Genomic DNA, 14765 nt, shown 5'->3' with positions numbered 1-14765 from the left:
GAGGTAGGCGTGGTTTCAGAACCTACAGAGTACAAAGACTGACAGGGGAGGCGGGCTGGGCTGGCGGCCCAGTGGACCAGGCTACATATTGTGTCATAACCCCCTCCACCCTTCTCTTCAGAATCAGAATCAGAAAGGTCTTTATTGCCAAGTAGTTTTTACATACAAGGAATTTGCTTCAGTCGTTTTCGGTGCGACATTAGCGGACAGACATTAACAGACAGATAATACAATAAAGAGGTGGAGTAAGATCAAATTAAATAATTTCCTCTTGTCACTCGCTACCGTATACTACTGTATCTAACCTGCCAGTGTAGCACTTGTGTCACTAACAGTAACAGCTGTTCGCCACGGGCACAGTTCTAGGTTCGAATGAGGAGAGGAGTAATATGCACAATTAAAAGAATAGTAGACCAGAGACAGAGTTATAACAATAACCGGTGTTTTAATTAAAAGCGCGCTAGCTAGACAGTAATAATACATACAGACGTAAAGTACAAGTAATGGTTTGAAGTATCCCTTATGACATAATTTTTGGATTATGTCATAAAATATGACGACAGACATTCGAAGCTTCGTTCGAATACTTCAATAGAAGCTTCGAATGTTAAAAAATGACATTCGGTACAGCCCTACCGTCAGCTATGCAGGACTGCCAACATCAACTGTGATGAAATTGAAAAGCTTGTCTTTCTCAATCCTAACCACGCTGTACTCGAGTGAGTTGATTCCATCTTCATCCATTTTTACTCCTGCTTCTGCTATTAGATCAAATCTTTTGTTATTAGGCTCATTTCCAAAGTCTCTCTGGTGCCTGATCATCATGTATCTGCCAACTATTTGGTCTGGCCGAGAGAGAGGGGACATGCCACGGAATTGAATGCGTGTTTGAATTTCGTCGTCCTCACCTCCCCAACCCCAGAATAAATTGGAGAAACCGTTGATCTTCAAGAACTGTTCTTTAGACAGTGATGTCACTCCACCAAAGAAATTTACATGGGGCAACTGGAAACCCAACGTGTCCACAGATGCAGCCAGGTGCCGAGGGTGGCTAAAACATTTGTAGATGTTGCGGTCGTCCATGGGAACCAGGTCCACATCATTGAAGACAAAACAGTCGTAGTCGTACTCCTTCAGGGCCTCAACGAAGCCCACGTTCATCAGCTTTGCTTTGTTGAACTTCCCGTCGCCGTGCTGGTTGATGACGTAGATGCCGTAGTCCAGCTGCTGGCGTTGCAGGATAGGATGGAGGTAGTACAGCCAGTACTTCAGGTGGTGGGTCCGATTGCGAAATGGGACGATGACCGCCACCTTCTGTCGGGCGATGCAGTCTCAGGGTTTGAACCGCCCTCCAGCTCGGAGGTCAGGGTTCGCCCTCATGACCGTGTCTAAAGTCATCGGCTGGTTGAAGTTCACTGCCAATGGTCCCACCAGTTTAGGAGGCGTTTCGGGACACAGGTCCAGCACGGGCAACGTCTTAGTTTCAGTGGATGGATTTCTCGTTGACAAGGAGACATGCGTTTTCTCATCCGTGGTGGATTTGTTCCAATATTGTTTGGGATACGCCAAACAGATAAGCACCCAAAGCACACAACATACTGTTATCACTATAAATCCTTTTCGCAGCATCTTCAATATATCCACAGCAAAACGCAAGGCACCTTGGTTGAGAAATGCAGGTTTCAGTCTATGTTGTTTAGTCCATTCAGTCTGTTCAGTACTGTTTCAAGATGCAAAAAAACGGAGGAACGCCCACTTATATAGAGACCCAAATGTTCTAGAATGTCGGTTATGCTTATGACATCATACGGTGACATCACGAAGGTTCCATAACTTTCTATCATGACATCATACGGTGGTTTTTACATTCTAGAAAGTTCTATTATGACATCACCACAAACATTACAGAATGTTCTATGTTCAAGTAAGGACTATTACATCACCACAAACGTTCTAGAATGTTCTATGTTCTAGAATGATCTATTATGACATCATACTGTGACATCACAAATGTTCTTACATAATAGCATTAACTTTTATGTTCTTATTCAATGGCATTAACTATTTATGTCCCTATGACTAAATAGTTATGAATCTGAAACCTGGGTTACACCAGCAATGTGAACCCAGAAATGCACCCCATAGTCTTGTTAGAAATTTACAGTATGGGTCCTTAGCACTTACCACACTGCTGGATGCTAACTTGCTATGTTTGGCAACTTGCATAATTAGCATGAATTAGCATAATTTACATTTACATTTACATTTAGTCATTTAGCTGACGCTTTTATCCAAAGCAGCCGTTGGTGTGTGAATGTCTGAGTGAATGGGTGAACGAGATAAAAGTGCTATTTATAAATGCAGTCCATTTACCATTTACCAAGCAAACAACGCATGTTTGAGAGGGGCGCATGAAATCCCCCAGGGAACGATGAAAATAACAGTATGGTTAAGTTGTAGTCTCTCTCTCTTTCCACCTGGTCATTTATGACATGGTTAAGGGTAGTAGTTGCTCTCTCTTAGTAGTCTCTCTCTTTTAGCACTCTCAGGATCTTTGCCCGGTCCTCTGCGTCCAGCTCCTGCCATCCTTTATCCTCTTCTTTGTGTCTTCTTCTTCTTTAGAATTTCCGGCAGTATAGACGCATCGTGGCGTATTACTGCCCTCCGCAGTTCTTTTGATGAGCTCTTCTTCTTCTTTCTTCTTTTGAATTTCCCGCAGGCGTATTACTGCCCTCCTCAGTTTTTTTTTTTTTTTAAACTTTATTTTTTTGCGTTTATCGCCTTTCTGGTCAAGCATGACCGACAGTTGTAGGGTGAAACGGGAGAGAGAGCAGGGGGAGACATTCGGCAAATGACGGCGAGTCCGGGAATCGAACTCGGAGTCAACCAGATCCGTGACGCAGCACGGAGTCCCGCGACGCAGCGCGGTAACATGGTGTGCTACTGGAGCACCCTCCTCCTCAGTTCTTATACTACGCTAGTGGTGTGCCATAGTTAGGCCTCTGGTAAACCAACTTTTGATTGTTTACCCTCTTCTTCTTCTCATCTTCAAAACACACTATCTCCTTCTTCTCTGCTCTTTGTGTCTGTTGGGCTTCTTTGTCTTATTCAATGCTTCAATCCAATGACTTGGGAAGCCGGTCGGGTATGAGTCCCGGTCGCTGCAACAGTGATTCCTACTGGTCGGTTGGGGTGCCTGTTCAGCAGGGAGGGGATGTGCGGGAGCTCTCCCAGGGATCCTCCTTGCTGTCAGGTTAAAACAAGCGGCTGGCAGCTGCACATGTATCGGAAGAGGCATGTGCCTCGCCCGCTCGTGCTCTGCGCTCACAAAATGCGGGGCTTCTATCGATTCCTAGGGTTAAAAAGAAATCCGCCGGCCACAGAGCCTTTGTCTACCGCGCTCCCTACCTGTGGAACAAATTACCTGCCGTCGTCAGGGGCGCCTGCTCTGTCGAAGCTTTTAAATCCCTGCTTAAGACCCATCTTTTCTCTCTCTCCTTCAACCTACCTCTCACCTGGTCAGGGACTGACCTTTAGATTAATCTGTCTAGTTTAGTTAGGATGTCTATTTTCTCCCATCTCTGCTTTTCCGCTGTTGAAGGCAGAGGTTCTGTGTAGGATTGTTAGTAACTGTCTAACTGCATATATAACTGTTTACACTAGTAACTGTCTAACTGCATATATAACTGTTTCCACTAGAGGGCGCTCTAGGCGGAGACACTCAGGAACACCACCAGGTGGCGAGTATAAATAGAGGTGTCTCCTCCCACTTCTTTCTCTTTCCCCCAGTCTCTCAGTGTAAGGATTCGTTGTTGGTGGTGTGGACCCAATAGCAATAACAGGAACGAGAGAGATAGACAGGCAGGACACAACGGGGTGTAGTTGGAAAAAGGCTTTACTTTGCTTTAACTACAACAACAAAATAATAAGTACCACAGCATAAGCTGGCAGACAAAACAATACCTAACGTGGAGAGCACAGCACGGAAGGGTGCTGCGTCGAAACACAACCACACGTTGATATTGATAACAACAGATGTGATAAGATAGATTAACGGACCGACAGGGGAGTGACAGGAACAGACAGAATATATAGGGAGACTAATTACTAACAAGACACACCTGGACGACAAACAATGACAACAATAGATAACATGACAGTAAGGAACAACAATGATACATACAAATACAACACTAAACCAGACCAGGAAACAGAGTGGGTAACACACACAGGAATACAATAAACACATTGAACATTGAGGTAAACATTGAGGACATCAGGAGATTACACATATGAAAACCGACTAACAGAGGGAGTAACTCATTGAGTCCACTAGAGGGAGCTGCAGGGCAGGCCTTCTGAGGCGGAGGGATTGTGTGGCCAGCCTGGGGAGGAATCGAACCAGGGTGGGAAGAGCGGATCATGACAGGACCCCCACCCTCGAAGGACGGCTTCCAGACGTAACGGAAGCAGCCATGGGAAAGGCGGGGGGCCGGGACCCAGGGAGGTTGTGGGAGAACACGGGGAGAGCCTCTGGGAAATGGGGAACAGGATCAGGCTGGGGCAAGGGGGGGGCCGGAGACGGAGACAGGGGCCCGGTGAGGGGGGCCGGGGACAGGAACAGAGGCCCGGAGAAGGGACCGGAGTGGGGGGATGGTGAAATGAAAACCGACTAACAGAGGGAGTAACACATTGAGTCCGCTAGAGGGAGCTGCAGGGCAGGCCTTCTGAGGCAGAGGGATTGTGTGGCCAGCCTGGGGAGGAATCAAACCAGGGTGGGAGAGCGGATCCTGACACTCAGTGAAAGAAGACCTGTAGTGTTACTGCTCTGCCATGTGAATAATAAACCACACCAGTTAAGGCTCAAGATAGAAACCATGCCTCTTGACCACATTATTGTCGCCCTATAGCCGAATTCTGTTAAAGCCCAACCTCCAGGTTAAACCCTACTGATCAATTATGGGTAGTTTACATCATTGGTATATAATTTCATTATTTATTTTTTTCCATTTGACACCGGAAATGCCACTCTGAAAGAGTTAAAAAGGTCCACGCACGAATAACATGCACGTGCGAATCAAAAAAGCTTATCAAACGCCGACGTCACAACAGGACAACAGGTGCATATTAATGAGCCGAATCTAAAAGCTTATCAGACGCTAGCACCTAGCACGGCCGTGACGTCACTTCAGGAAACGTATGCCTTATGTCCGTCCGGGTCATAGTACTAGATCAATGGTGGCTCACTCGGTGCATCACAGTTAGCCTATATCTCCGCCGTCCCTGCTACACGCAGTCGGGACCACTACACTCACTGACGTTAGCCTATAGCCCGCCGTCCCTGCGGGTGGTTCTCTCCTCTTTGTGTGCCCCCGTCCCCGCGGAGGAGCTTGTGGACTCGACAACAGCGGCGGCCGCAGGGCGCCGGAGCCCGCAGCGCTAGTTAGCTCATAGCTATCGTGTAACACTAGCCTTTACGGGCTCGAGCACCCTACGGCTGCCGCCGCCGTCGCGTCCATGGGCCCCCCGGCAGGGCACCCGTGGGGACGGGGTGTACAGAGAGGAGAGAACCATTTTGGGTCGGCCGTTCATGTCGGCCAGCGAGCCGGATGTCGGGATATGTTGTTAGCACAATAGCTACCAAGCTAAGCTATGTTATCTACTAACGTTATAAACACAATATGTGTACAACGACACAATGATTTACATTATTACAAATATGGTAACGTGGTTGTGGCTTTTACAAATAGTGGTTCGCTTTAGAGATGGATGGATGGCTATAATCACGGAGCAATAGTGAGGTGAAATAGATACATTTCCATTCGGCTAGTAGTAGCAAGCATATATCTATGGTAGCAAGGCTCTGCCTGCCACTAGCTGTGTGACTCTCAGCGCCCCCTGGTGAGCCCCCTGTTGTCCTGCACCTGTTGTGACGATCATTTCGATTACACACGCACGTTATGAACCATTGATTAAAATATGCACGTGCGTGGTGATTGTGTTGGGCAGACAAAATTTTTGATAAAAACGCTAAAACTGGGTCAATTTCAATACTTTTTTTTCCCTTCTTCATGAAAGCCACTGTTGGCCTAGTCCACATTGTTTATTGAACAAAAATACAACGTGGAGGTTGACCTTTAACATCCGCAGCACTACAAACATGGGAACTCTCTAACCCCTGACCGGAGTATTGAACGTCCCGTGATTAAGACGGGGAGGACGTGACCCTCTGCGCCGCCCCTGTGCCTCAATAGATTCGCTATCAGCTCTATCTTTAATCTTTCAAAATGTTCAGTTGCTATCGCTATCAGCTCTATCTTTAATTTTTCAAAATGTTCAGTTGCTATTGCAAGCACTCGTCTGTGTTTCACTACACACATGAGTGCATGCTTACCAACTGTTAGTCTGCAACACTAATATCACCGACATCTAAGAAGGGAGATCCCCCCTTGAATGGCCCTTCTAAGGTTTCTCTCCTCCACACTGCATGTGGTGCATTTTTCCCTATTGTTAGGTTTTAGTGAGTTTTTCCTTACCTTCGCGTGGGGTATGTCTGGGAGTGCTTGCATTCATTCATTTATTTGCATTTATTTTAAATTTGTTGGACCTTATGGTGTTCTTGTTTTATTCTTGACTTATTGTTATGTTTCTTCTTGACTTGTTTAAAGAAGATGTGTCTGGCCCATGGGGACATTAACGTGTGTTGTTGGGCCTTACAAATAAATTTGATTTGATTTGATTTATGTGGTAGTCTACACCTTCTCCAGACTGACAGTAGGGCAGCATGTGGTAGTCTACACCCTCTCCAGACCAACAGTAGGGCAGCATGTGGTAGTCTACACCTTCTCCAGACTGACAGTAGGGCAGCATGTGGTAGTCTACACCCTCTCCAGACTAACAGTAAGGCAGCATGTGGTAGTCTACACTAGGGCTGGGCGATATGGCCAAAAATGATATTGCGATAACGATATCGATAACTTCTTCTTCTTTTGTGTAATGTCAGAGGTCAAACTCCGTATCTTGTAGCCATGCCCTTAACTCTGGTCCCACATCAAAGAGGCTGGCTTCCGAGGGTGGTTTGTATAGGGGGCAGATGGTCAGGATGTGGTCAACAGTCTGCTCAGGGTCTCCACACTCACATGCAGCGCTGTCTGCCAGGCCCCACTTCTTTAATGATGCTTTAAAGCGACCAACCCCAGATCTTAAACGGTTCAGCAGAACCCATTGCCGGCGTGGAAGATCGTCTCCTGTGGCGCCATCTCCTGGATCCCAGATGTAGTGGTGGATACGGGTTGGCCCAGCACTCTCCCACTCTCTCTTCCAGGCTGCCGCCAGCCATCCATTTCTGGATAGGTCCTCAGTGGTGGAACGGAGCATCTCTTGTGCCACCTTGTTGTAGGGGTGGCGGGACTTGAGTCTGCTCATAGGTGCTGTTGTTGTTGTGGTGTTGTGTAGGATGTGCCAGTCATGCTTCACTGCCTTCCTTGCTAGGGCGAGAGTGGCAGCCTCTCGTCGTAGGCCAGCTGGTGCGATTCCTGCAAGGACTGGCAGCAGGAAGACGGGTGTAGCCTTCAGGCATCCAGTGATGATCCGGAGGGCGTTGTTAGTAGCCGCATCAACTTTTTTAACTTGTGGGCTTCTGCTCCAGACTGGGGCACAGTACTCCGCTGCCGAGAAGACCAGGGCTTGGGTGGATATCCGAATGGTCTTGGCAGTGGCTCCCCAGGTTGTACCTGCAAAGCGTCGGATCAGCGCAACCCTTGATGTTGTCTTTGCCCTGACATCTTCGAGGTGTTGTTTGAAGGACAGTGTCCGATCCAGACGCACACCAAGGTATTTAGGGGCTTGCTGGGACTCCAGACGCTTGTGGTCAGCATATACCTCCAGTTCCCTCTTGGCGTCTCTGTTGCAGAGATGGTATGCTGCTGTAACGGTCTTGCTGGTGCTGAGCTGTAGGCGCCACTTTTGTAGATAGGCTACTAGGATGTCCATGTCTTGGTTAAGACCGTCCTCCAGTGCCTTCCATGTGGGTCTTCTCAGCATGATGGCAAGATTGTCCGCGTAGCCGTACTTTCTGGATGCTGTGACTGGGAGATCGTAGATGTAAATATTAAACAGCATCGGAGAAAGGACTGACCCCTGTGGGACACCGTTCCTCAGTCTTCTGAGCCTGCTGCGCTGGCCATCGCTGGTGTGTAGGACAAAACTGCGGTTAGACAACATCTCCATGATAAACTTCACCATATGCCGATCAGGTACCATCCTCATCAGCTCCAGGTGGAGTCCACGGTGCCAGACAGTATCGTCTGGTCAGGTCCAGGTACACTACCCCCGCTTTCTCATTAGCCTGGAAGCTGTCCTCGATGTCTTGAGACAGTAGTGTTACCTGGTCCACTGTTGATCTACCACGTCGGAAACCTGTGGGAGTTGTGTGTCAATTACTGGCTCAATGCGGCTATGGATCATTCTGTGTAATTCCCCACACACCCACACTTCTCCCAATACTTCCCGCACCCTCCCACACCCGGTGGCAGTAGTGATAGATGATACACTTTCTCCCCAAAGCAGTACCGTTCCTTGCTGATGAGCAGAGTCCTGTCCCAATGATGTTATAGGCCGTGGGTAAAAAGGGGTTAAACAATAAAATGCATTACCCGGACAGGAAGGGGTTAAGACAACAGACACAGTAACAGACACACACAGGCTTTTAAATCACTCTTGAAAACCTACCTGTTCTCCTTGGCCTTCCCCCCTACTTAATCACCACTAGACCCCTGGCCCTTCTATCCTCTTTGTTTTACTGTGTCCTACCAGTTTTTATTTGCTTTCATTGCTTTATTATGTTTTTAATCTTATATCATGCACTATATTGTTTTGTTTTTGTTGCTTTCATTGCTTTGCTATGTTTTTTAATCTTATACCTTGCATCACATTATTTGTTTTTATCAACTTGCTTGTGAAGCACTTTGGTGTCAGCTGCCGCTGCCTGGAAATGTGCTATATAAATAAATGACTTGACTTGACTTGACTTGACAGTGCTCTCATTTAGTTTTCTTTACTGAAGGATTTATCCTGCTATTAACACAAGGCACAATGAGTAAAGCTCTTCCCATCCCGGTCACTATACAGTAATGGAACCCGTCCCTTTAAGGGTTGAAATACTGGGCACCTAGTGCTCTCACTCTACGGTATGGAACAAAGCTCTTCCCACACTGGTCAATACACGGTAATGGCACCCGTCCCTTTAAGGGTTGAAATACCTGTTCATTCACCCGTAGGTGGGGAGAGGGGGAAGAAGGAGGGAGAGGGGTACTGGAGCTACTAAATGGGATTTTATAAAGGAACACACGTTATCACACAACACATTTAACCAAAAGACAGTGGGCCCACAGTTGAAACAAAAAGTCCTATCTATAGCCGGCTTCCCCAAAATAATAAACGTCGGGGCGCCCCTAATCACTGCTACCAGTGTCGGTTCAAAGTACTGATTCTCTTCGCCCTTAAAGGGCACGCTCCGCACAAAGAGAATGTCTACCGATAAAGTTCCAGCACTCGGACCGTTCACGGTAACTGGCTGGAGGGTACTTAACCAAGGGCTGGCCTGCTCTCACCACCGAACGTCCGTGTGGTGAGATGGCCGTCGAGAAGTCCCGTGGTAGCCGGAGGCGGGGCTGGGTGGTCGTTAGGCAGGTGACTGCTGGAGGTGCGTGCAGTGCCGCGATGTCCGTTGAGTAGTGCGCTGCTGGGCTGGAGAGGTGGAGCGACACGCGGCCACAGTTTAGCCCGCGTGTCGCTCCACCTCTCCAGCCCAGCAGCGCACTACTCAACGGACATCGCGGCACTGCACGCACCTCCAGCAGGCGACCTGTGGTTTGCAACAGCTGAGAAGGTCAGGACCGCCGTATGCGGCTGAGCGGGGTTGAGGTGCTTGTTCGGGGGAGTCCGGCGGTCTCGTGGGAGGGGGAGGAGGAAATGTCTTGTCTGTCTTGTCTTTTGTCTTGTCCTACTTAACTTTAACTGGGGGAATTTTATTGGGGGGAGCTATTTTGCTATTTTGCTATTTCTTCACTGTTTGGGCACTTTTGCACGGTTCCTGTGAGTCTATGGAACACTCTGTAGGTTTTTGTTTTTCGGAAAGGTTCATTGTTTTGTATTTATGGTCGGGTACTCAGGGGCAGAGTTTTTCTACCTCAGGATCTTAAGCCGTTTTGAGGCTGGGCTCCAACCACTGTGTGGCCTGGTGACAATTGCCACATTGTTATGCAGCTGGAAATCTCTGACATCACTGATATGCACGTTTTGAGATGACTCAGTTTGGTGAGGGTGAGGGTTGTGAGGGGAATTGGAAGAGTGCGCCAACATGAGAATTAGAGACATAAGTCTTATTGATATAGAGCCACACAGCCGGGAAACGGTACTGAATACTGGGAAAGGCCAATTGTAAGATAGTACCCCTTTAAAATTTAAAATGTTGTACTCTGTTTTTATAAATTGTTATTTCTTTTATTATTATTGTTCTGTTATCTCCCTGTGAAGTTCTGTGTATTGTTATTATGGTTATTGTATTGTGTTGTCTTGTTTTCATGTTAAGTAATAATAAAAAAAAAATGATCAAAAAACTGTGGTGCTAGGCCTAACTGAAGCTAAACTGTGGATCGGGACGACCCCCTGTCCTGTCGCCTATACTTTAACTAAAACGCAACGTGTGCAATATCTACCACACTCTTCGGCAGTAACACGTCTGCTTCTTTGTTCACAATGTCTCTTTAGCATTAACTGGAAGCTAAGCTATCGCATATTCCATTACTAACCTGCCTCGTGCCTGGGTTTATATTCCGCATGCTTAATGTCTGGAGCTCCAGCTCCAAGCGACCTCTTGCTTCTCTGGAAAACGATGAAGAGGAAGTTCCGCCGCGGGCGCCGCGCCCTGAGCCCATCCTTCTTCACCTGTGTCTCCCCTGCCCAAGGTCGCCACCAGCTCCCCCTGGCGGTACCTGTATCATGTCCCACTATTAAGTGTCAATGTTAGGATATGGAGGATCAAGAGGGGTCAGCAAGTTACACAACGTCATTGTGAACACAGTAGAATGCAAGGAATTAAAGTTAGACACATTGAATTATTGCTAGACATATTCAGGTGTCTACATATATATATTTTTTTTAAACAACAGATGTATGTTTATTTTGCAGCAATTATTTGTCGTTGCCGCCATCTTTAGTGTTACATCCCCTCACACTCCAGTTTTTAGGCTGCAGCTGGTTTGAAAGCGAAAGTAAACTGGCTTCTTTGCTGGCTGTGGCTCCAGGGGAGTTGAACAGTTCTGGCTCTGCTAGTTTCTTTTCTATCTTTTGGCGCTTTTTTGGTGGACAAACCACAGCACATGTGCACCATGACTCGTGACTGGAGACTAGCTCTGCTAGCACACATAGCCTACTGTGTACAGACGGTTTCAAACTCTATTTTAAATTAGAAAGCAAACAAAATAAATGAGAAAAAAAGATAAAAATTTACCTCAATTTGGTCAGTATTGTCATTTGGACAAGCAAAGCCATTACTTTAAGTTGCAGGCAAGAAAGACAAGTCTGTCCACTGTCTCTGGTTTTAAAACTGCCCTGTTGCAGGTCACAAAAAAAAAAAAAAAAAAAAAAATCTTTTTCCGATATCGATTATTAAAATATATTGCGATAATTATCGTTATCGTTATATCGCCCAGCCCTAGTGTACACCCTCTCCAGACCGACGGTGGGGCAGTGCAACATGAAGTTTCCCAGCTTCGAGTTTTGTCAGGCAGCGAGGTGGATCCATCACCAGCATCCATGCACCTGCTGGATTTTGTACAAACTAAGTGGCCAAGGTACGAGTCGTGCAGCGGCCATTGGGTGAGAAGACCACAAGATCAAAATGATCACCACAAATGTGGATAGGGCTGTGCTTTGACTTCCAGAACCATAGGACTTCATCATAGGTAGTGTCAATATTTAGGTATTGAACCAGGTCTCAGTTACCATGCTTATGGCGGTAGCGATCATGGAGCTTCCATGCTTATGCTAAATCGACTCAATTAATCAAAATCAGCCACTTCAGGTTTAAAACGCCATTTTGAAAATGTCATAAATGGATTCAGCATCCTCAATAACCTCCAAAACCATCCAAATCGACCAAGCAGTGGCTGAAATATTGTCCATAAGTGATTACTGTATGCTACTTGTCACGTACGTGGGTTGTTCATTATCATTATTGCCATATTTTTAACACCATGTAACATCAGGTTAGTATATTTAGTATGTGTTATGTTATTTTTGTTTGTGTGATGTGTCATCTTCTAATCCTGTTTTTCTTTCTCCCTTTCCCAGATACCACTCATCCCCCTGCTTGAGCTGATTGCACCTGCTTGGTGCACCTGTGGGCAGTCAGTGGGATGAGTGGATATAGCCTGGAAGATGACACACACACGGGGCGCCTCATTGAATCACTGCCACGTTCCAGAGTGGAGTGGGGAGGTTGCCCTTCTTACCTAGCTGTATCTGTGGAGCGATATTGTGTGGCCTTCTGCCATTTACCACTTGGTGTGGATTAATCCATTTGATGGTTGTTGTGTCTGATGAATGACACGTTGACATTTTTGCTAAGTGTTTGTTTGTCTGTATGTATACTTTGTTTGTTCTCCCCTACCCTTTTCCCTGATCGGATATTGTTGTGGGTAAAATCCCCGCTTCAATAAATTTTATTTACTATTTGGAAAACGTCTTGTGTTGTTACTCTCTTACCTGCCCGGGACTGTGCTTTAAAGCATCTACTGAGAGAGGCTTGTCGTATATTCCTATATGAATATCTATTAATTACAGCACAGTGAGGTGCTAACTAGAGGAAGGGAAAGATCACAGTGTGATAGAAAACAATGGTCCTCAGCTGGACTCCCAAAAATAGCCAGTAGAGAATAAATGTGTACAGCCAAACAACCAGAAGCTATGGTCCAATATTCATTTAATTGCAGCGTGGGCCGAGAGTGGAATAATGCATTGGTTACATACAGGAAACTTCAAGCATAATACATGAGTTGTACAAAAGGATTTGATGAGGTAAATCACAATAGCCCTCACACGTTGGCTTTTTACATCAAAGACAGTATTGTACATAAATATTAGTCATGTTATATCAATGAACTGAGACCAATAGTACTCTTTGTCACCACATGATTAAACCTGGGTCTAAGATAGGCATCTTACTCTAGTTATCACAAACAGTGATTATTCCATATACAGTTTTACTCACATAGGGACAAAGTAGACCATGGTCGGTGGTGGGCGATGGAGACCAGAAAGACCCCCTGGGTTTGGTGTGTGGCGGGTCTGGCTGGCCTGCTCCTCTATCCTTACTGTTCCAATACTTATAGATTTCATGACCTCACTACTCTTAACCTAGTTCCACCAATCACAAGTATCTTAAAAACAGGCAGTCCTCATTTGGTGTCTTCTGGTCATGTGTGTGCCTGTGTGTAGCAGCCAGGGGTGGCCCCCTCCTTTTTGGACAGAGGGGGGGTTGGACTGTGGCCCCCTCCTTTTGGGTGTGTGGTTTTGTTTCACAGTTCCCCAACTGTCCTCAGGACTCCTTGTATGTGTCACAAACAGTTTTAGCATGAGGCTTTTATGACCTGCCCCGGTGTGTCCAACTGTTTTCTTCTAATTGAGTTAGTCGTCTCAACATGGGGGGTTGGCCTGAAGGCTCCCCAGAATGTCACACAACCCTGCTGCCTGCTACAGCTTGTTCCATCACTCTTGAGAGTCCATGTGATGAACTATTTACCATAGATATTTTCAGTTTTCATGGTTAGTCTAACATTTTGATTATGAAATTATGAAATTATGAAGTCAAGGTTACCACAATTCCTCCCTTTGACATTTTACTAATGTCATATTACAATTATCTTGACTTAATTTCTATACATACTAGCCATACAATTTAACATAATAACAAAAATCATAAACATTTGAATTTTTCTCAATTTTTCTTCTCAATTTTTTCCATTCTTCTTTGGTACATCTCATCAATTTTGGCCTTCTTGTCTTCTTCTTTTCTTTCCCACATTTCCCCTGACTATGGCCCCCTCCCGGGGAATCCAAAATGACCCATTCATCCAGAACCCCAATTAACCTACTCTGCCTTAAATGAAACAGTGTTTACCACTCTTTCATCAGGCCTCGTTCCTCTGGGCATGTTGAATATGCTAAAAACAATTAAAACAATTTAATCTAAACATTACACATTTAAAGTATAATCAATCACAATTTTTTAAAATTACAGTATCCGTTTACATGATCTGGGGGAGACAAGATCCATTATTATCACAATATTTTCATTTTACATTCATTCTCTGAAATAATCTCTTCTTTCTGCTAATTTTTTCCTTAAGATAGTACAATCACATCTGCATAATCAATCAATTGCTTCCCACCTATCCTCCCCCCTTTTATGACACATATAATGGTCATAATCTTGTCACTTCTTGTTTCCACAGCTCAGTTTTGGCAGAGGAAAGCAGAATTTCAACGAAAATTTTCTTTCAGTCATTCTCCTCACCCTGGCCATCTCCTCACTTATGTGAATGCATCTTTATCTGACCCTGCGTTGTGTAATTTATCCGCCCTTTGCTTGCGCGTCCTACCAAATCAATGTGCACAAGACAAAGCCCATCAGTACCTATTCAGTCTTGTCCCTGTCCCCTACAGTCCAACCACAACTCCACAACTCCCCAGAGAACCTTGTT

At 45.8% G+C, this 14765-nt stretch overlaps 1 pseudogene across 1 annotated transcript in view; it reads right to left on the bottom strand.

Annotated features, from left to right (window-relative positions):
• Positions 1-642: 642 nt before the first annotated feature.
• LOC311226498 (beta-1,4-galactosyltransferase 1-like) overlaps positions 643-14765 on the bottom strand; it is a 690468-nt pseudogene continuing 676345 nt past the window's right edge. Inside the window, exon 5 of the transcript in view lies at positions 643-1476. The product of the transcript in view is annotated as a beta-1,4-galactosyltransferase 1-like (transcript). The remainder of the gene's footprint in view (positions 1477-14765) is intronic.

The sequence above is a fragment of the Notolepis coatsorum genome (assembly GCF_963971535.1).
Source record: "Notolepis coatsorum genome assembly, chromosome: 4".
Classification (NCBI taxonomy): Eukaryota; Metazoa; Chordata; class Actinopteri; order Aulopiformes; family Paralepididae; genus Notolepis; species Notolepis coatsorum.
Note: the sequence above shows the minus strand (reverse complement) of the source record. Positions and strands in the feature narration are given on the sequence as shown.